The 20,960-nt window shown below is 39.2% G+C and overlaps 1 long non-coding RNA gene across 1 annotated transcript; it reads right to left on the bottom strand.

Annotated features, from left to right (window-relative positions):
* Positions 1–321: 321 nt before the first annotated feature.
* Positions 322–5,747, bottom strand: LOC116533051. Its single transcript, XR_004261057.1, has 3 exons — positions 5,716–5,747; positions 3,494–3,502; positions 322–772 (listed from the first exon to the last, which is right to left on the bottom strand). It is a non-coding gene; the product is annotated as an uncharacterized LOC116533051 (long non-coding RNA).
* Between the last annotated feature and the right edge of the window lie 15,213 nt (positions 5,748–20,960).

Genomic DNA, 20,960 nt, shown 5'->3' with positions numbered 1-20,960 from the left:
GAGAGATCCTGGAATACTGAGGCCATTGGGCTTTGATAGCCCAGAAATTTAGATTACTGCATAAGCAAAACAAATGTAAACAGTAAAACAAAACTTAAGTGTAACTTAAGTTAATGAGAAATTATAATAATGAGAAACCACCAACCGACCTCTGAGTACTTTCCACTTTGAGCAATCAAATATATTTATCTTGATTTTGCAAACATAAAAATTTCCTTTTTGTTCCTCTCAATGGAATGGTAAACCACTTTCAGTCTGGTTTTTCCCAATTCATAAATTGTCGAATGCTCAAATAAATCCTTTAAAATTGTAACGTGCTTAAGTTTTTGTTGTTGTTGTTGTTACACTTCTAATGTTACTCGATAAAGTGGGAAAAGAAAAGGATGAGTGATCCAAAAAGTTGCTGATTTTGAATGAGACCCAGAATAAACGAAAACTCTGCAACAGTTCCAGGCTGCCATTTAAGCTCCCATATGTGCAAGTGAGCCATATGATTCAGCAGATGCAATGGTGTGTTAATTGTCGGTGGCAGTTAGCAATGCTGTTTGGAAGTGACAGGTTTGGGTGCTCCTGTAGGTGACTACATACTGATTCACAGGCTATGGCCAATGGTTTGGCTGAATGATCAGGGTCTTTTCCAATCAGAAAATTAATGACAAAACAGTCTGAAATACCCTAGCATGGCTGTAATAAATACATTTTAAATAATCCTGCTAACTCCATTTTGCCCACCCTGAGCTATGTAGGGCATTCTGTTCTGAGACCTTGTGGTCTGACACACCTGCCATCTTTGTAACCAATTTTCTGAGAAACAGGGCCCACTGGCCTATACCTCCTGTACTTGCAACCGTGCAACTGCTCACCCCACATCCTGAGTGAAAAAGCAACTTTAAGTGGAACTTTTTTGTTAGGCACCCCCCCTTCCCCTAACCTGCTCCTTCTGCTTCTGTAATAATCTGCTTACCACCCCAGATCCCAAACCGGTATAAAAATGTTGACTGTCCTTTGTTTGTGCCCGAGAGGTTCGAGCTCTAGCTGACTCTCGTACGCTGGCATTAAAAGTGGACTCTCAAGAAACTCAGAGCATGGTGCTTCTGTTTAAACTCGCTTGGGTATAACATTCGGAGGCCCCAGTGAGCTATTGTATCACCACTGGGCACGGACCAAATTGGCCTTTCCGGCACTCCATGAAGTGGAAATCCTGCTCAGAAGTACCTTGGGAAAATGGACGTCAAACTCACGGATCCTACAGTACCAGAGCCTGCTACTGGACCAGCCCAGGCTAACTTTCCATCCTGCGCAGTGTCGAAATCCAGCAACTTTGCTCCTGGACCCGGACCTCTCTGCTCCCATCCATGACTGCTAAGAAATACTGGCGGTCACAGAAACCAGCAGGCTGAACTTGCAGGATACCCCTCTAAAACAAGTGGATGCCACTTTGTTCACCGATGGAAGCAGCTTTATCAACCAGGAGGTGCATATGGCCGGCGCAGCTGTCACAACTGAGACCAATATTCTCTGGGCTCAAGCACTACTGGTTGGCATCTCCGTATGGAAAACTGAATTAATAGCTCTCACCCAGGCCCTTTGTTGGGCAAAAGACAAGCGGGTAAACATTTACACTGACAGCCGGTATGCCTTTGCTACCGTGCATGTACATGGGGCCATATACCAGGAAAGGAGACTACTTACTTCTGCAGGAAAAACTATCAAAAACAAAGAAGAAATTCTGGCCCTGCTTGAGGCTGTGTGGCTTCCCCATCAGGTCTCTGTGATCCACTACAAAGTACACCAGGGAGACGAAATGACCATCGCCCAGGAAAATCAGAAAACAGACTCTGCAGCCCAAGGAGCCGCCGTCCTTCCTGTCACCCCACTGACTATGTTGCCAGTCATATCCGACCCACAGCCAGATGTGACCGATCGTCTGACATACTCTCCAGAGGAAGAAAGACAAGAATCGGATCTTCGGGCCAACAAAAACCAAAATGGATGGTGAATCCTGCCAGACTCAAAAATCTTCCCACCTGAGCCTCTACGGAGTGCCCTAGTGAGCCAAGTTTATTCCACCACACATCTAGGAGAAATCAAGTTGGTACAACTTCTACGGGACCATTTTAAAATCCCCCACCTCCAAGACTTGACTACACTGGCAGCTGACAGCTGCATGGCCTGCGCACAAGTGAATGCCAGGCAAGGTCCAAAACCTAAACTGCGCTGCCACCTCCGGGGGTGCAGCCCCGGAGAGAGAGGGGAAACAGATTTTACAGAAATAAAATCATACTGGGCTGGATATAAGTATATCCTGGTAATAGTAGACACTTTTTCTGGATGGACTGAGACATTTGCCACTAGAAATGAAACTGCCTCTACAGTAATAAAAATTTTATTAAATGAAATCATTCCCTGATACTGGCTGCCAGCTGCCATTGGGTCAGATAATGGTCCGGCCTTGGCCTCATCCATCACTCAGGTGGTCAGTGGGACACTAAATGTCAGATGGAAACTACATTGCACCTACAGGCCACAGAGCTCTGGACAGGTTGAATGCATGAACCAAACTTTAAAGGACACCCTTACAAAACTCGTTCTAGAGACCAGTGAAAGCTGGACAAACCTTCTTCCCCTCCCACTCCTTAGAACAGAACTAGATGCCCTCCTTATAGGGAAGAATTCACCACACATGAAATTATGTTTGGCACAGCATCCCCTATTTTACCAAAGTTAAAGTATGTTCATTTGGCAGAAATCTCTCATGCTAACCTGTTACAGAACTTACAGTCTCGCCAACAGATACAAGACTTTATCCAGCCACTTGTTCAAGAAACAAACTCAACCCCTGCTCCTAACCCACCATCATCTGATCATCTCTTCCACCTAGGAGACCTTGTATATGTCAAAAAGTTCCAGAAGGAAGGACTTATCCCATCGTGGAAGGGACCCTACACTGAGATCCTGACAACCCCCACTGCCTTAAAGGTTGATGGTATTCCAACCTGGATCCACTGCTCCCATGCAAAGTCCACCACCAAGACTGAATAAGCAACATGCGTCCCTGAGCCAGGACCCACTCCTTTAAGACTGCGCTTAGAAAGATTGAAAACCCCCGAGTAACCCTCAGTTTGCTTTTCCTTCTCCCTCTTTTTTATACCTGTCACCACGCGCCAACTCCAGGCCCCTGATGAGCACACTTATTCCTTCCTCATTACTTCTTTCCAAATAGGACAAGTGGTTAATAATACTACTTGGAAGGGGACACTGTCCCATGCAGAGTTAATCCTCCAAGTTGACCTGTGTGCCCTATTCCCAGAGGCTAGCCCTCCTGTCAGTGCCCCACAGTGGGTTTCACTCGGGGTACCTTTCCTGGGATGTGGAATATCTTTCAAAGAGGAAAAGGAACTTCAGTCAATAAACTTTTACCTGTGTTCTGGAAACCCCTCAGATGTAAATTGCCAGCAGATGAATATTTTTGCCCATATTGGTCCTGTATAACTCTAGCCACCTATTGGGGGGGAGGGGAGGACCAGCAAAATCTTCAACCCTCTCCTTAGCCCGTGCTGCCCGTCCTAACACGTACTCAATGAAATCCTGTAACCCCCTGTACTTAACTATCCACAATCCCTCTGCCTTCTACTGGACCATAGGAATGACCTGGGGACTCAGACTAGATGTAACTGGACGAGATCCAGGAACTTCGTAATCCAAAAGAAAGTTCTTACGTACTGGAGACCGCCGAACCCTACTGGGCCCATAGTAGACTTAAGAGACCCTATGTTTCAGCCTTATCCCTAGTTAAAAAGATTTCAACCAGCCTGCCCCAGCCTAGTCTCCGGGCTTGAGCCTAAGCCTCATTTAGCCCTGAGCTTGACGAACATCCTTGTAAGGCCAGCTGCCTCGCCGGAAGGCCAGACACACCCACCTGTGCACCCAGCATCAGGCTCTGCACCAGGCTCTGCACTCGGCACTTAGCTCTGCCACCTGGCTCCCCTGGAAGGCTCCCGCTAATGCAACCCTGGCAGGCTCTCGCACCGGAAAACCCGCCCAACAACCGGCCAACCAATAGCGACCCACCCCATCTCAATCCCGCTCCCCTGGACCCAGCTGCTGCTCCTTCCTCCTAGCCACAACCTCCCCTCCCCCCACCCCAGGAAGTCAGCGCGACCCCTCTGGCCTCCTTTCCCCGGACCAGAGAACCTCGCCGGGGAGCTGAATAAATTGACATTTAATTTTCTTATACTGGCCTCAGTTTCCTCATTTTAAACTCAGCAACGACCCTTACAATCCTGACTGACATGCATAAGCTTCTAAATACCACCCGGCCTGAGTTGGCCCAGGACGGTTGGTTACGCCTAAAGGTAAAACCCCCATACTATATAGGAGTCGGGGTAGAAAAGCCTATCTCACTCAAGTCCCCTCCCTGCAATAAGCCTTCCCGTTCACTCACTCTGGGTGATAGTGCTGGAAATGCTTCCTGCTTAACCAGTTCTAATATAACGTGTCTGCCTCTCCGTTTCAAACCACATGTAATAAATCTTTACTCACTGTTATGAATTCTTCGTTATCCTATAGACCTCCTAACGGCACTTGGTTGGCCTGCACCTCCGGTCTTGCCCGCTGCATAAACGGAACAACTCCAGAAGCAAGTCCTGAACCGTGTGTCTTAGTCCATGTACTTCCCCAAGTATATGCATACAGTGGGCCGGAAGGACAACACCTCCTCGCCCCGCCGGGGCTGCACTCCATATATGCATACCGTGAACCGGAAGGACAACACTTCCTCGCCCTGCCGGGGCTACTCTCCAGGTTCAGCCGCGCGGCCCCACTTCTGGTGCCCCTCTTGGTAGGACTTGGCATAGCTCCTTCCCCGAGTATATGCGTATGGTGAACCGGAAGGATAACACCTCCTCGCCCTGCTGGGGCTACTCTCCAGGTTCAGCCGCGGGGCCCCACTTCTGGTGCCCCTCTTGGTAGGACTTGGCATAGCTACTTCCCCGAGTATATGCCTACGGTGAACCGGAAGGACAACACCTCCTCGCCCTGCCGAAGCTACACTCCAGGTTCAGCCGCGGCCCCACTGCTGGTGCCCCTCTCGGTACGACTTGGTGTAGCAGGCTCCACCGCCCTGGGAACTGCAGCTCTAATTTGAAGAGAAACTGAACTAGTATCAATCTCCCAACGTGCTGACTCTGATCTACAAGGAATTCAGTCTGCCATAGACATGTTAGATGCCCAATTAGACTCTCTGGCTGAGAGGGTCCTTCAAAACCTCCGGGGCTTAGATTTGTTATTTATGTCCCAAGGCGAACTCTGTGCTGCCTTAAGGGAAAGCTGTTGTTTCTATGCTAACAAGTCTGGAGTCAATAGGGACACCCTCCAGAAAGTCAGAGATAACCATCCTAATCACCTCCTGCTCCTCCTTCTTTGAGGTCTAACTTTTGGGCCATGTATACTAAATTGGCTCCTAAAATTCATCAAACAGCGTATAGCCTCTGTCAGCCTCATGTATCTCAGAACCCACTATTATCCCTTGGATACCACTGAGGAATCCATGATTTGATTCTGCCAAAACATCAATGGGGAATGAAATACCCAAGGTTGGCTGTAATAAATACATTTTAAACAACCCTGCTAATTCCATTTTGCCTACCCTGAGCTATGTTGCCCACTCTGAGCTATGTAGGGCATTCTGTTCTGAGAGCTTGTGGTCTGAGACACCTGGCATCTTTGTAACCAATTTTCTGAGAAACAGGGCCCACTAGCCTGTACGTCCTGTACTTGCAACCGTGCAACTGCTCACCCCACATCCTGAGTGAAAAAGCAACTTTAAGTAGAACTTTTTTGTTAGGTACCCCCCTCATTCCCCTAACCTGCTCCTTCTGCTTCTGTAATAATCTGCTTACTGTCCCCTGACCCTAAACTGGTATAAAAATGTTGACTGCCCTTTGTTTGTGGCCGAGAGGTTTGAGCTCTAGCTGACTCTCAGACCCTGGCATTAAAAGTGGACTCTCAACAAACTCAGAGTGTGGCACTTCTGTTTAAACTTGCTCGGGTGTAACAAGTCTACAGGAGAGATAGGTGTGTAGACCTCTCTGAAGGGGCAAAAAACATGAAGATATTTGTGACTCATGTGAATGTTCACCAGAAGGAAACTTCAGTGGAAGGAGATTTAATAATCAAGTGCGTAGAATGACTTGTTCAGTGAATACCAGTCTGCTCCTCTCTCCAGAGACCTCTATCATTGCCCAATGGGATGAACAAATTGGCCAGGGTAACAGGGATGAAAATTGTGCATAAGCTCAGTAACACAAACTTCCACTCACCAAGGTGACGTGGCTACAGTCACTGCTGAGTGCCCAATCTGCCAGCAGCAGAGACCAACACTGAGTCTACAAAATGACACCATTCCCCAGGGTGATTAGCTAGCTACCTGGTGGCATACTTACTACATTTGACTACTTCTGTTTTAGAAGGAACACTGTTTGGTTCTTACTGGAATGGACATTTACTTTGGATATGCATTTTTCTTCCCTGCACACAATGCTTCTTCCAAATCTTCCATCCATGGACATACAAAATGTCTATCCACCATCATGTTATTTCAAATAGCATTGTTTTTGATTAAGGAACTCATTTCACAGCAAATGAAGTGAGCTATAGGGCCATGCTTCTGAAATTTACTGGTCTTATCATGTTCCCTGCTATGCTGAAACAGCTGAATTGATAGATCTATGGAATGGCCTTTTAAAGACTCAATTGCATTGCCAACTAGATGATAATACATTTTAGGCCTGTTGAAAAGTTATCCAGTAGGCTACATATGCTCTGAAAAAATGTCCAATATGTGTTGCTGTTTCTCTCATAGCCAAGACTCAGAGGTCTGGGAAATGAAGGGTGAAAAATGGGAGTGGCATGAATCTTTTTGCTCCTAGTGACTCAGTAGCAAAATGTTTACTTCTTGTCTTCATGACCTTATATTCTGCTGTCCTAAAAGTCTTCGTTCCAAAGGGAGGAGTGCTTCCATCATAAAATCTAACAATTACCTCACTGAAATAAAAGTTAAATTGCCACTAAGCCCATTTTGGACTATTCATGCCTCTGAATCAACAGGCAAAGGAAGGGTTACTGGGCTGGCTTGGGTGACTGATCCTGATTAACAAAGAAAAACTGGACTGCCATTTCACAATGGAAGTAAGAAAAAGCACGTGTGGAATACAGGACATACCCTAGGGAATCTCTTAGGATTACCATACTTTGTGATGAAAGTCAATGGAAAACTACAACGACCAATGAGATAGGAGTACTAATGCCCAGACCCTTCAGGATTGGTTTGGGTCACTCGACATGGTAAAGAACTATAACCAGGTCAAGTGCTTGCTGAAAGCAAAGAAAACAGAATGGATAGTGACAGATGGTAGTCGTGAATACCAGCTATGACCCTGTGACCATTTTACATAAATGAGGCCTGTGGTTGTCATAATGGTCAGGAATAGTTCCTCTTTATTTTGTTATGAATATGGTTGTGTGTGTGTGTGTGTGTGTGTGTGTGTCTGTGTGCACACGTGTGCACGCTTATACAGTTGACTCTTGAACAAGATGGGGGTTGAGGCACCGACCCCCATACAGTCAAAAATTCACGTGTGACTTTTGAGTTCCCAGAACTTAACTACTAGTAGCCTACTGTTGACCAGAAGCCTTATGGATGACATAAACAGATGACTAACGCAGATTTTGAATGTTACATGTATTATATGTGGTATTCTTACAATAAATAAGCTAAAGAAAAGAAAATGTTATTAAGAAAGTCATAAGGAAGAGAAAATATATTTACCATTCATTAGGTGGAAGTGGATCATCATAAAAGTCTTTGTACTCATCATCTTCACATTGAGTAGGCTGAGGAGGTAGAACAGGAGAGACTGGTCTTACTGTCTTGGATGGCAAGAGTGGAAAAAAATCCAAATATAAGTGTATCAGCACAGTTCATACTCATGTTGTTCAAGGGTCAACTGTATATCCATACTTAGGTATATGAATATCTCTATTTTCTTCTCTCTCTCATCACCTTATCATGTAACATAAGATGGACTGACTTTATAGTATTTAAGTATTGTTAACTTTGCACCATAGTATTTAAGTTATAAGATACCAGAGAAGAGTAGACATCAGCCAAAGATTTTGCATCCTGTTCTGGGGAAAGTCTTAGCGAATTTCCAGCTGCACACAGCTGTTATAATATGTCAGGTGGATGTATAATGTTGTTATTGTATTTAATGGGAAATAAAATATGGTTTAAAGAAATATATATGGGTGCAAAGTTGACTGGGGTGGGCTTATGATGGTTAATTTTATACGCCAACTTGAGGATATTTTTGGATGATATCAACACTTAAATCAGTGAAATCTGGATCAGATTGTCCTTCATAATGTGAATGGGACTTATCCAATCAGTTGAAGCCCGGAATAGAATTAAAAAGACTGACCTCCCCCAGGCAGAGAGAATTCTCCAGCGACTGCCTTCAAACTGCATCTGCACATCAGCTCTCTTTTGTTTCTGTCTGCCAGTCCACAGGGCAGCAGGTTTTGAACTTATTGGTTCCGTTTCTCTGGAAGACTCTAACTAATTCAATAGGATAAGGTTTTGTCTTTCAATTTATTCAGCAAATATGAAAGATGAAGAAGGGCTGCTGGAGAAAGTGCCAGACTAAAACCATAACCACATATTGTGCTATAATCCTTGCCAACTCTATGATAAACCTATTTGTGACATTACTACCTCATTCACGAAAGTCAAAGAATATATTTTTCATTCTGAAATACAAGAAATCTGTTTCTTTTCTTTCTTTTTTTTTTTTTTTCAAATTCTCAAGGTGATTTTTGCAAACTCCAGATAAAAATTGAAGCTTAAAAGATAACAAGCCTCACTGGCAGTTTATTCTGATGGATTGTTCCAGAAAGTGTATGGAGAGAGAGTTTGATTGCCCATTTCTGGAGAAGAGGTTTTTATATATTGAGGTGTTTCTTGCCAAATGTTGGCCTAATTAAGCCCGAGAAAGCCCATTTCTCTGCAGGCCTGGAGCCACAGGATAAAGACAAGCAGTGCTGCAGCATCATGAGACTTTATTATTATGTTGGCAAGATTCCTTTATAAGGAGTAGTTGGGAAGACACCTGGCTAACTGGGGCTTACAGAATATATGATTTCCGCAACATTGCAGCTGGATGTGAAAGAGCACAATGCAATTTCTGGAGGAAGATGTTTTGCAGTTGCCAAGAGGCTGAGTATTTCCAAAGGATATTCAACCAATAATCCTCTTCTTCATGATGATAGTGTTTTGCAAAGCAAATGAAGCATTTGAGGTGGTTCAGATGGACTGATTCCTCAAACCAGTAAAAGCAATAAGTAGATGTTATGCCATTAAACAAACTGATCTCCATAATTTCCTAAAAACAAACAACAACAACAAAAAAACCCACTGGGTATATACAGCATGATCTCAGTTTGTAAAAAACTCAGGCCAAGAAAAATCTTTTCTTTCTACTACTATCCTCAAATTAGATTTGTACTAGTTTTAGTTTTAGCCTTTAAACTAGCTTTGTCTTTCTTTTTAAAACATGATGCAGTAATGCTTTTGTTTCAGCATTTTCTGTGTCAGAGTGTATCATCAGCCTGGCTCTTGGATTACTTATTTGTTTACAAAGAATTTCACATGTACCATATGCATTATCTGGGTCAGTTTCTTTTTTTTTTTTATTTTAGAAAAAGGAAATTTAAACTTTGTTATAAAGTAAGATGAAACCTGAGATTTTAAAAAAATTGAAATTTGTTTTGCTTTTCTTACTACTATAGAATAAGTTTTACCCGTTTTATATTAAATCTTAGTAGTTTTATATATATAACGAACATAAGCTTTCAAATTTCCTTGCAACAAACCAGGGAAGAGAGTTAAAATTGTCTAGATCCTATTCTGTTTTTCTATGTAAAACTTTTAATATATTCCTTTAAAATTTAAACCAAAGGGCATTTTGAAATTATTATACCTTATGAGTTAGACTGTGTATTTGCCATTATATGTAGCCTATCAAATTTATAAAGCAATAGTACTTAAATTTTTCTACAAATAATTTTTATCTACATTTAATTTATCCATTTCATTCCTTCTCCATATATTTCCTGTTCCGTCATACCCAGAGTCATTGAATTTTTTCAAATATCTCAACTCAGTGTAACTTTTTAAGATATGAGGATGCATATATTATTATTCTACCTGTAATCTGAAAATATTTTCAGCTAGAGACCAGCTTCATAAGAGTTAGCAAGACATTGTGTGCTTACAAAAATAGCATTTAGCTGATATACATAATATGTGTATATGTGTGTTTGCATATAGTCATGTCCCTCTAAGAGGACATGTTCTGAGCAATGCATCTTGTGAGACCATCATAGAATGTAATTACACAAACCTAGCTGGTACAGCTTACAACATACCCAGGCCATATGGTATAGCCTATTGCTCCTAGGCTACAAGCCTATACTGCATGTTGCTGTATGAATACTGTAGGCAATTGTAACACAATAGTAAGTATTTGTTTACCTAAACTCAGAAAAGGTACAATACAAATGTAGTATGGTACACCTATATAAGGCACTTATCCTGAATGGAGCTTGCAGGACTGGAAGTTGCTTTGGATGTGTCAGTGAGTGGTGAGTGAATGTGAATGCTTAGGATGTTACTATACACTGTTGTAGACTTTATAAACACTTTACATTTAGGTTATACCAAATTTATTTTAAAAATAAAGTAATTGTGCTATGCTATTTTCTCAGCTACAATCATGAAATCACTGTTATATAGGCAGTACATCACTGACTAAAATTTCATGTCATTATGTGACGATACACACACACACACACACACACACACATACATATATATACACTAAATTTTATTTAATGTATTGCATATATCTACAATTTTAAGAAAAATACTACATAAGAATCTAAAGTCTTATTATGACAAAGAATGCTTTAAAATTCTTTGTCAGCGTTTCAGTTGCTTCTGAACTGACCTTATGACATTTTATCTTGCTTCTTCAATATTCTTTCTTGCTCATCAATCACTGTTTTTTTTTTTTTCTGTTCAATGTCAGTAATAAGACTAGTGATGCGTCACAAATAATGGATCATGAGCAAGATTTTGCCATTTATATCATAAATATGACAGTGTGGTGCCTGCAGACAGTGTTATTTCCGGTCTGCATTTCTGGACACTGAGGTCAATAAAATTGCTACTGGCCATAAAGCACAGACATGAGACATGCTTGTGTGCAGTGAATCTTCTAACTGGAGAATGAATTACTGCTTTAGGATTACAAAATCAGGGCATTTTGGTAGAAACCTGATTCTATTATATTTTGGAATTTTTCCCTTGCACACCCTCTAACGATTTTCTATAAACCTCCATGACTTGGTCTATTTGCTTCTTTCATCACTCCTAAATAAAGCTTTTCCTAGATTACTACTTTCCTCGATAGGCATGCATAATAGTTCTTTGAGTCAATTTTACTCTTTTGAACATTCTCAGAAACAAGCACAGCTCTCTCCAACATTTTAATCCTGTTTCAAGTCTTGTACCACTGCATAGTAAATAAAGAAGCAACTGATTAGAACCAATAAACTTTGGAAAGAAATCCCAAATCTTTGAGCTTCAAATTTAGGCTTTCCCAAATTTTCACATAGCCCTTTACCCCATAGCTTTTCTAGAGTCTCTTCAATGCCCATGTTGACTCTAGAAATACCTGGTGATTTTACACACACACACACACACACACACACACACACACACACACACACATACACACACACACTTTCTTTCTTTGAGTTGCATGTTTCATATTTCTCCTTTTAAACTTCTTAGTACTCTCTACAACAAGAAAGAGTTGGCACTTACCATGTTTTATGCATCCCAAAAATCAAAATCGAAATTTATTCTTTCATTCTTGGTCCTCTCTGCATATGCTGTTCCACTTGACTGATGTTCTGATTCTTCTTTTTTTTCTTTTGCCTTAATTCCCACTTACCAGCAGGAGATTGCAGAAATGTAAAGAGAGCCCTCACACTTTCCTCTCTAAGAGGCCACAGTTTTGGTTGACTGTGTACTATTATGGCTTCTGTATGGTGGCACCTCCATGGCTTCAGAGTCACTGGTTTTGGGAGATATCATCGCCCTGCTCTTCTGGGCTGAAAATATTAATATTGTAGAATATGCAACTCCAGAATATACCACTTTGCCATAAGGATTATTTTGAGCCAAAGCTTCTTTTTTTTAAAGGCAAATTTAAGACTTTCCTCCTTCTTATTGAAAGAAGGAGATAAAAACTTGATATGGAAGATGTACTCCCTATACCAGAAGAAAAGTAACATTCTTACCATCAAAGACGGGAAGTTGAGAGAATTCTGTGCAGAAAGACCTTGTTAAAATAATTCTTATTTGGCGTCTGCCTCTCCAGACACTTTACTTTTCCACAATTGCCTCTTTTTGTTCAATCAAATAGAAACACTTAGGTTTTGCATTTTTCAGGCTTTCATTTCCTTATGGAGGTTTTAATGTCCCAAAAAAACTTATATTAAATAAATGTGTATGCTTTTCTATTAGTTTGTCTGACATGCTTGATAGGTTTGACTGTGTCCCCACCCAAATCTCATCTTAAACTGTAGTTCCCATTATCCCAATGTGTCATGGGAGAGGCATGGTGGGAAGTAATTGAGTCATGGAGGTGGTTACCTCCATGCCATTCTTGTGATAGTGAGTGAGTTCTCACGAGATCTGATGGTTTTATAAGGAGCTCCTCCTACCCCTTTGCTATGCCCTGCTTTTTACTGCCACCCTGTGAAGAAAGACATGTTTGCTTCCCCTTCCGCCATGATTGTAAGTTTCCTGAGGCCTCTCCAGCCCTGTGGAACTGTGAGTCAATTAAACCCCTTTTCTTTATAAATTACCCAGTCTCAAGTATGTCCTTATAGCAGCACGATAACAGACTAATATGTATGCTTTTTTTTTTTTTTTTAAACGGAGTCTCGTGTCACCCAGGCTGGAGTGCAGTGGTGTTGTGATATTGTGCTGGCCTAGAGCCAGAACCAGAGCAAAACTATTTTATAAAATGCAAAACTGTTTTTAGATAAGTTGAAATGGCTGCCCCATTCTCCTTACAATAACTACTGTCCTTGGCCTCTGTAAATAGAACTGCTAGTTTGTTCTTCAAAACTATGTAAAGCTGTTTACCTTTTCTTATCAGTAACTGCCAGAATTGCTAGCCTTTGCTTACCGGCAATTGCCAGACTAAGCAGCCCAAGCTAGTTCCATCCTGGCTCCTGTGGCTTGTAATAAGTAACTAAGGTCTGTGATTTCCACCTTAACCAGATAATGTGTAAACAAATGTTTATCTTGACTTCTGTAAACCACTTAAGTAACAAACGGAATGACAAAAGTCCCCATCCCTTGGAATGTCCGGAGACCCCCACCCTCATCTCTGCCCAGGAGGTAATTTACAGAATCCACTAGCCCTCGGAATGTCTGAAGCCTTTTCATCCCCATCCCCGCCCCCACCCCCACTCCCAAGGTGGTTTTTCGGGTATAAAAAATCGTGGCACCCTCCTGTTGCCACCACAGGTTGGAGAGACGTGAGTCCTCTGTGGTCGCCGGGATAATAAATGACCCTGCAATCTGGCATACTTTTGTCTTGTGGTAACTTTCTACGCTCCGGTCAAATACAACAGTGTGATCTGTGCTCACTGTAACCTCCACCTCCCAGGTTCAAGCAATTCTCTGCCTCAGCCTCTGGAGTAGCTGGGATTACAGGCACTCACACCATACCCAACTAATTTTTGTAATTTAGTAGAGACAGAGTTTTAACGTTTTGGCCAGGCTGGTCTTAAACCCCTGATCTTGTGGGCCACATGCCTCAGCCTTCCAAAGTGCTGAGCCACTGCACCTGGCCCATATATATGCTTTTCTATTAGTTTGTCTTGTGTCTATTTAATTTTTAAGCCCAGAATAAAAAACCCTAAGAGGGTAGAGGTAAAACTGTGACTTGGCTGCAATCTTAGGGGTGTCATGCTGTTGTCTTACTGTGTGAGTCATCATTTACTTTTGTATTCCTTTAACCCTGTCCACACCTTCATGAATAGTTCTTACCTTAAATTATTTTCCATTGAATTATTTTGAACGTGCCATCTGTTTCCTGATAGAATCCATACCAGTAAATCTGCAGTGCAGTTTTCTTTGTCCATACCGGCCGTTTTCATATAATTGTCTTCTTTTTTGTTCAATCCTAACCCAATCATCACTTTCTTAGAAAAGTTTTGTCTCACCTCTCAGACTAAGTAGCTTCACTATCAATACTCTCAAAAAACATTATACATTTTCCTTAGAAAGTTAAATGATTCTATTTCTTTATATACTGGTATAGTTTGAATGCATCTTCCAAAGGGCTCTGCCCACATGAATGGATTAATGTCATTATTGAAGAAGTGAGTTACTTATCTCAAGACTGGGTTTGTTATAAACTCCGGTTTGGCTACCTTGCTTGCCCTGTCACATGTGGGCTTTCTTGCTCTTTCACCTTCCATCATGGGATGACAAAGAAAGATGTGGCTCTTGAATCTTGGACTTCTCAGCTTTAGAACTGGAAGAAATAAATATCGGTTTCTTATAAATTACCTGGTCTAAGGTATTCTGATATAGCAACAGAAAATGGGCTAAGACACGTAATTATTTCCCTGTCTGCCTCATTTAACTGCATTCTTTATTAGGGCTGGGTCTAGGCCTTCCTCCCTCATCATTATTTTCCCAGTGCTTAGCCTTCACTTATGCACTCAATAATAACTTGGAAAAATTAAATAAGTAAATCAATTCTTATTCTGATTCAGGTTAATACATACTGTTTTCTCTCATATCAGAAAATCCCTAGGCATTATTCTTCTTTTCTAAATTAGTCAAGCCGGATCATTTTCTGACTTTTCTCTGATTACATTTCAGTAAGAAAAGATGTCTCATAAAATATAAAGTCATTTTGAGGAAAAATATAGGTTGTACCGGCTTGCAAATAAAACTTTAAAAAGATAACAATACTCATTTGAGTACAGTAGTTTTGCGGATCGAAATATTTCTTTGTCAATGCAGGCATTGTTACTTAAAATGGCTAAGGGCAAGTCTCAAGAAGTTTCTGCCATGGAAGAATAATCTGGTTTCCAGATCACTTGACCTTTCCAGGTCTTTGTAAAGGTCAGCATACAATTCCCCTGCAGCAGAAGCTCAGCTCAGCTCTGCCTAAAGGCTTATCTCTAATTCTGAATTTGGCTAGAATACTTCCTTTCTTTTTGCTTTCATTATTCTTTTCCCTGGTTATAAGTTTTGTGAATCTATTAGATGTTCTCAGTGATCTTGTTGTATTTTTAATTCAGTTCCTAAGTAATTGTAATGTAATTCTACCTGCTTAATACAAGGAGATTTATATTCATTTCCCTCCTCCACACCCAGCTTCTTATTTACTCTGAGTGTAACTGACTATAATAAAAATGTAATCCCACTTCAGAAATTTGCCTCATCATGTTTAACTAGTGACTCAGCTGCTCGTGACAAGAATCTTGTTAAGCGTGGTCACTCACTTTAATACAACTTTAAAACGCAGTAGATTTCTGAGTAGGTAATTTCACTCACAGCAAACACAGGAAATTCCTAATAAGAGAAGTAGTTATAAGGACTAAGCTCTGATTTTTTTTTCTTTTTTCTTATCTTGCCCAAATTTCTATCTGAGAGGTCTGGGGAGTCATGCCCTACAAACCATAACTTCTCCCGTCAGATGGATTTTAGTTAATCTTGTATGTCAATGACATACATTTCAATTTGACTCTGACATAATGAGGAGGAAAATAAAATTGTTTTACTCCAAAACATGTTTCTCTGCTATATTTTGAAATTGCCCTGCAAAGTCACTTGTGGGAAAAATCCAAATTCTATAGAGAATCCCCTTTTTCCTTTGTTTTCTTTCCTTCCTTCCCAGATCCAGGATATAATCAACTAAGAGCCAGGCACTCTTTGAAGTCCCATAAGAAACATTTCACAACCTGCTCTGTCTGCTGTCTGAAAGTTTCCTCTGCACAATAAAACTGAGTATCCACAATCCTTTATCTTAACCTAAACGTTTCTCTTCTATAGAGCCCAGGTCTTCAGATAAACTCAACCAATTGTCAACCAGAAAATGTTTAAATTTACCTATAGCCTGGAAGCCCCCACTTTGAGTTGTCCCGTCTTTCTGAAACAAACCAATGTATTTCTTAAACATATTTGATTCATGCCTTATCTCTCCCGAAAATATATAAAACTAAGCTGTACCCTGACCACCTTAGGCACATGTTCTCAGGACTTCCCAAGGGCTGTGCCACAGGCCATGGTCACTCATATTTGGCTCAGAATAAATCTCTTATTTTACAGAGTTTGACTCTTTTCATCAATAGTTAGGCATATCATTAAGTTGCAAATGGTTATATAATATTACGTTATTTACTAGTGTAGCCAAAATCACAGTTTTTCATTTTTCCAAAACACTATTTCTATATCAATTTGCCCCAATATTAGTGCAGTGATGATACAACCTCTTCAATAGTTACATACTACATCAAAATTATATACCTCATTTAGGATAATAACTGTAATTCAAAGGCTTTTTTTGTCTTTTATCAGACTAAATATTGACTATACAACAAAATTTAAAATTTAACTCATATACCATCAGCAACAATAGTTATATCTGAGCCATCTCTATGTACTAGAATATATATTCACATTTCCTGAATCAAAATAACAATATGTAGAACTTATTATATGAAGATTATTTTCCTTGAATTGAGACAGATGCTTTACATACATATTTTCTGTTTCTCATAAAACACCAATAAGTGTTTCCCTCTAATTTACAGATAGACGTGTAGAACTCAGAAAACTAAAATATTCGTTCAAGATATGCCAAAATTAAAACACAGGCTTTAATTTAAACCTATGTTCAATCCATAGCTTCTTTCTTATTCCAACTCAGAATAGTTTGAGGGAGAGGTAGAAGAAAGCGACTAGACAGTGTGAGGCTAAACAGGTTCTAAAGGTTATTGGTCTGTATTTTCAGTTACCAATAGTTATCAACTACTATTAATTAAATAAAGTATAATCTTTGCTGTCAGTTCTTCACCCCATACGAGTAACTACATAAATAACAGATGTCCAGCATGATCACTGACCAGTGATGTCACTTCCTTTAAAGTCTGTCAGTGATTGGTCATTGTCCCTGTTATTTGGTTCACACACAGACAGCAAAGTATGTAGTGTTGTTCCCTTCCTGTCTCCAGTGATAAACCCACATAAACCTACATGACATTTCACAAAAATAGATAATCAAAATATGGATCTGGCCAAAAAGGCAAAAGTATACTAATAAATAAAGTGATAATGTTGGAAGTAAAATTAGAATTGCACAAAAATTGAGTTACGGTAGAAATACTTGATGGGGAAATGTTGACATTGCCATCATTTGAGAGACTCTAGGTATGCAGCCAGAAGAACTTAAGAAAGGGAGCGTATTGAAGGAATAAAACAAGTACATTGTCATGAAAAAGATGACAACATCCCAAAGAAAGTTACATTGTCAAAACCTACATTAAGGAAACTATAACATAAATTTTATGACATTGTAAGTACATTCAAATTTCTCTAAAATGCGGAAAGAAAATAAATCTATATATGTCACAAAAAAAAAACAAAAACCATGAAAAGCAATGTAGTCTGCTAAAACAGGATTCGATACTTTTGCCGTAGCCTAGTCACTCACTTTTCCATGATGTTTCTGCCAACATTTTTTGAGATATTTTAAGATATTATCAACTAAAATAATCATAATTAATTTTTTTCTTACTCTTTTTTGCTTTTTGAGCCAAACAACATGATCAATGAAGTATATTTAGTGTATTGTAATAACCTTCTGAAAAATAGTAACTCAGAACAAATATTATTATATTTATCAAATTTGTGAATTATACATATTTTTAAATAAATTACTTTATGTTTTAACCATCAGGACCACTAAATATTTGCAAACTGGAGCAAAAGGCTAAAGAAAGCTAAATACCAAAGGCTATAAATTGAAAATATCTATCAGGCAAAGCTTCAGTTTTGCTCTCTATTATTACAATTGTTGCAATTTTAAAATACTTTATCGTACTTTAAGTGAAATCAAATTCTGAAGAAAAGTGCAATTGTAGTTCTTTGTAAGTACTAATTGCTCAGCTGATCTCTTTCTCTGGTATGTATAGGTAAGACCTTTAATGGTTTCTATAAATCTCAAAGACTGGTTTTAGTTTAAATGTTCAGATAGACACCATCGGAAATACTCTGTTGATGTTTTTATAACTCATTTACAAAAAGATACTATTGGAATTTCTTTATTAACTTTGGAATTCATCAAATTAACATAGTCATTACCATTTGTAGTTTCCCTTGATTTGTTTATTTTGAAACATTCAACTACAGTATTTTGGGGAATATTAGAATGTTTAATTGCAAAAAATGGCCCCATTGTTTCCGTGAAAGAATCATCATCATCATTGTCGCATCGTCAGATGCACTTGTTTCCTATTAGTATTATGCGGCAGGTCTTGGTCTCAGCACTTTAAAAATTTTAACTCACCAAATCCATACGGAAAGGAAGTTAGTACTGTTATTTTCCCCAGTTTACAGAAGCTAAAATAGCAGCACAGAGAAGCAAGTTTAATTGCTCAGAGAATTTAGTTTAATTGCTTAGTTTAATTTAATTTTTAATAATTTCAAAGCCCAGAAGGTAGTACTTGGTACAGCCAAGATTCAGACCTAAGCATTTGGAAATTCATGTTCTCACTACACCAGATTGACAAGGAACAGGCCCTTGGAGGAAGTCTGGTGCAGTTAAAATTAATTTTCTTTGCCACAAATATCAATGTGATTTCAAACAAGTTAAGTGACCAAACTCTCAGCCAAGTTTCATTTTCTATAAAAAGTGAAGTTGAACAGTACCACAATTGATGGCTTTTATAGCTTTTTTGTTGTTATTATTTACCCGTGTATGATTTTATTTACACTGACTGGATTGAAAGCTTCTTACAATGAGGTCACGCTATACAAGACTTTCCCACTTTATCTTGCAAGCAAGTTGTTAAGCCCTTAATAAGTACTTCTTTTCTCAGAATCAGGAGAATGAGAATTATGGAAAGTACACTGGAATTTGGATAATCTTTATACAGTGATGAAATTGTGTGGTTGCTATGATACCATAAGAAAATTAACTAGACCCCACCTCAATGCTATCCTCTTTACCATCCTATCAACTATTATTGGATAAATACATATTATACTTGATAATACATATATATGCATGTCTGCACACTGAACATCCATATGCATACAAACAAAAACACAAAAATATATTAAAAACATACAAAATTCAATCAGTTTATGGAAGATATCTGTAGTTAAAAGGACTATATCAATAGAAACATTTATTTTTCTGGTGATGCTGCCTTAGGATTCTTCTCAATGACAGAACCAACTTCCAAATGAATACCACAAATAGAGCTTGTATTTAGAACATATGATTCAAAAGTTTCACTTAATGTAGAGAATATAGTTTATTAGTCACTGAAGTCATGTCAAATGTATAAGTATGAATAAGTGAAATCAATATATCCTTTGAACAAATTAAAAAGAAGTTGTCCTCTTTGCATAAGTAACTTTGGACTATGGTATATAGATTGACAAGCAGAAGGTAGTTGGCATTTTTCTCCTTTAGTCCCCTTAGCCAAGAATTTTTGTGCAGAGAAAATAGCGTACAACTGTGCATGGCAGCCCTACTCAAGACAAAAGAGTAGGCTGTTACCTTGTTCCCAATATCAAGAGTTTTTTAAATAATAATTTCGAAGGTGAATAGAGTAGGAAAAATTGGGTATACATCTGTGACTTCAATTGATAGTGACCAATTTCTGTGACATACAGATGGCATGGCAAAAGTCCATTTGGTCTTGTCAATCAATTTCCTAAAGGAAGTCAAAGTCAATCAGGGCTAGAATAGAAATCATTTGTTATCATTTATAAAGAATTGTGGACTGTTAGAAAAGGTAAACCTGTTAGAGATGATCTTATGCATTTTTGTTACGTAAAAGATGGAAATTGAATCTAAATTTGTTTGAAGTCTTTCCTAAGATCAGTGATGCTATAAAGATCTTACACATGATTGACTCAAGTCTCAGTATATTGTAGAGAATGGATAGAAGATATAAACTACAGATACATGAGTATGTTTAGCATCTCAAATTATTCTGTTGTTGTGGAAGTAGCAGCATTTTGTTTGTGTTTTGGTTTTGTTTATGCAAGTAAGAGATAATACAATGTGACTGATAGTTTATTGATTTATTCATTTAATAAATTTTTAATAAGTCTTTTACCAGTCCATTCACCTTGCTTTTAATTGTGTAGAATACATCTCTCTAGAATATAGGCAACACAACCTATAAACTGGTCATGCTGATTATGCAATATAAATCCTATGCAAGACAATCAATTGTATCAATTGAGCACAGTGCCATGGATCAGTATGTAGACTTAGTAAACCTATGCTCACATCCTTATTTCTCTTTCCCCCAAGACGTAGCCACCTAGTACATCTTGTTTCTCATTTATCTCATATATCACAGTCATAATTTTCTTTCTCTCTCAGAATCAAAACTGACCACAGTTTTTCTCTGCCTCAAGCCTGGAAAATCTACTGGTCCTCCTTCAGGAATGTAATGTCATCCCTTGAGGGTAGGTTCAATGCTATTAAAACAATTATATCTTTCTAATAGCCATGATCATCTAAAGCATAATTGGAGAAAGACTAGAAATGGAAAAA

This window comes from Sapajus apella, unplaced genomic scaffold, assembly GCF_009761245.1.
Source record: "Sapajus apella isolate SASKATOON/1434 unplaced genomic scaffold, GSC_monkey_1.0 scaffold78, whole genome shotgun sequence".
Classification (NCBI taxonomy): Eukaryota; Metazoa; Chordata; class Mammalia; order Primates; family Cebidae; genus Sapajus; species Sapajus apella.
This window is presented reverse-complemented; position numbering and strand designations above follow the sequence as displayed.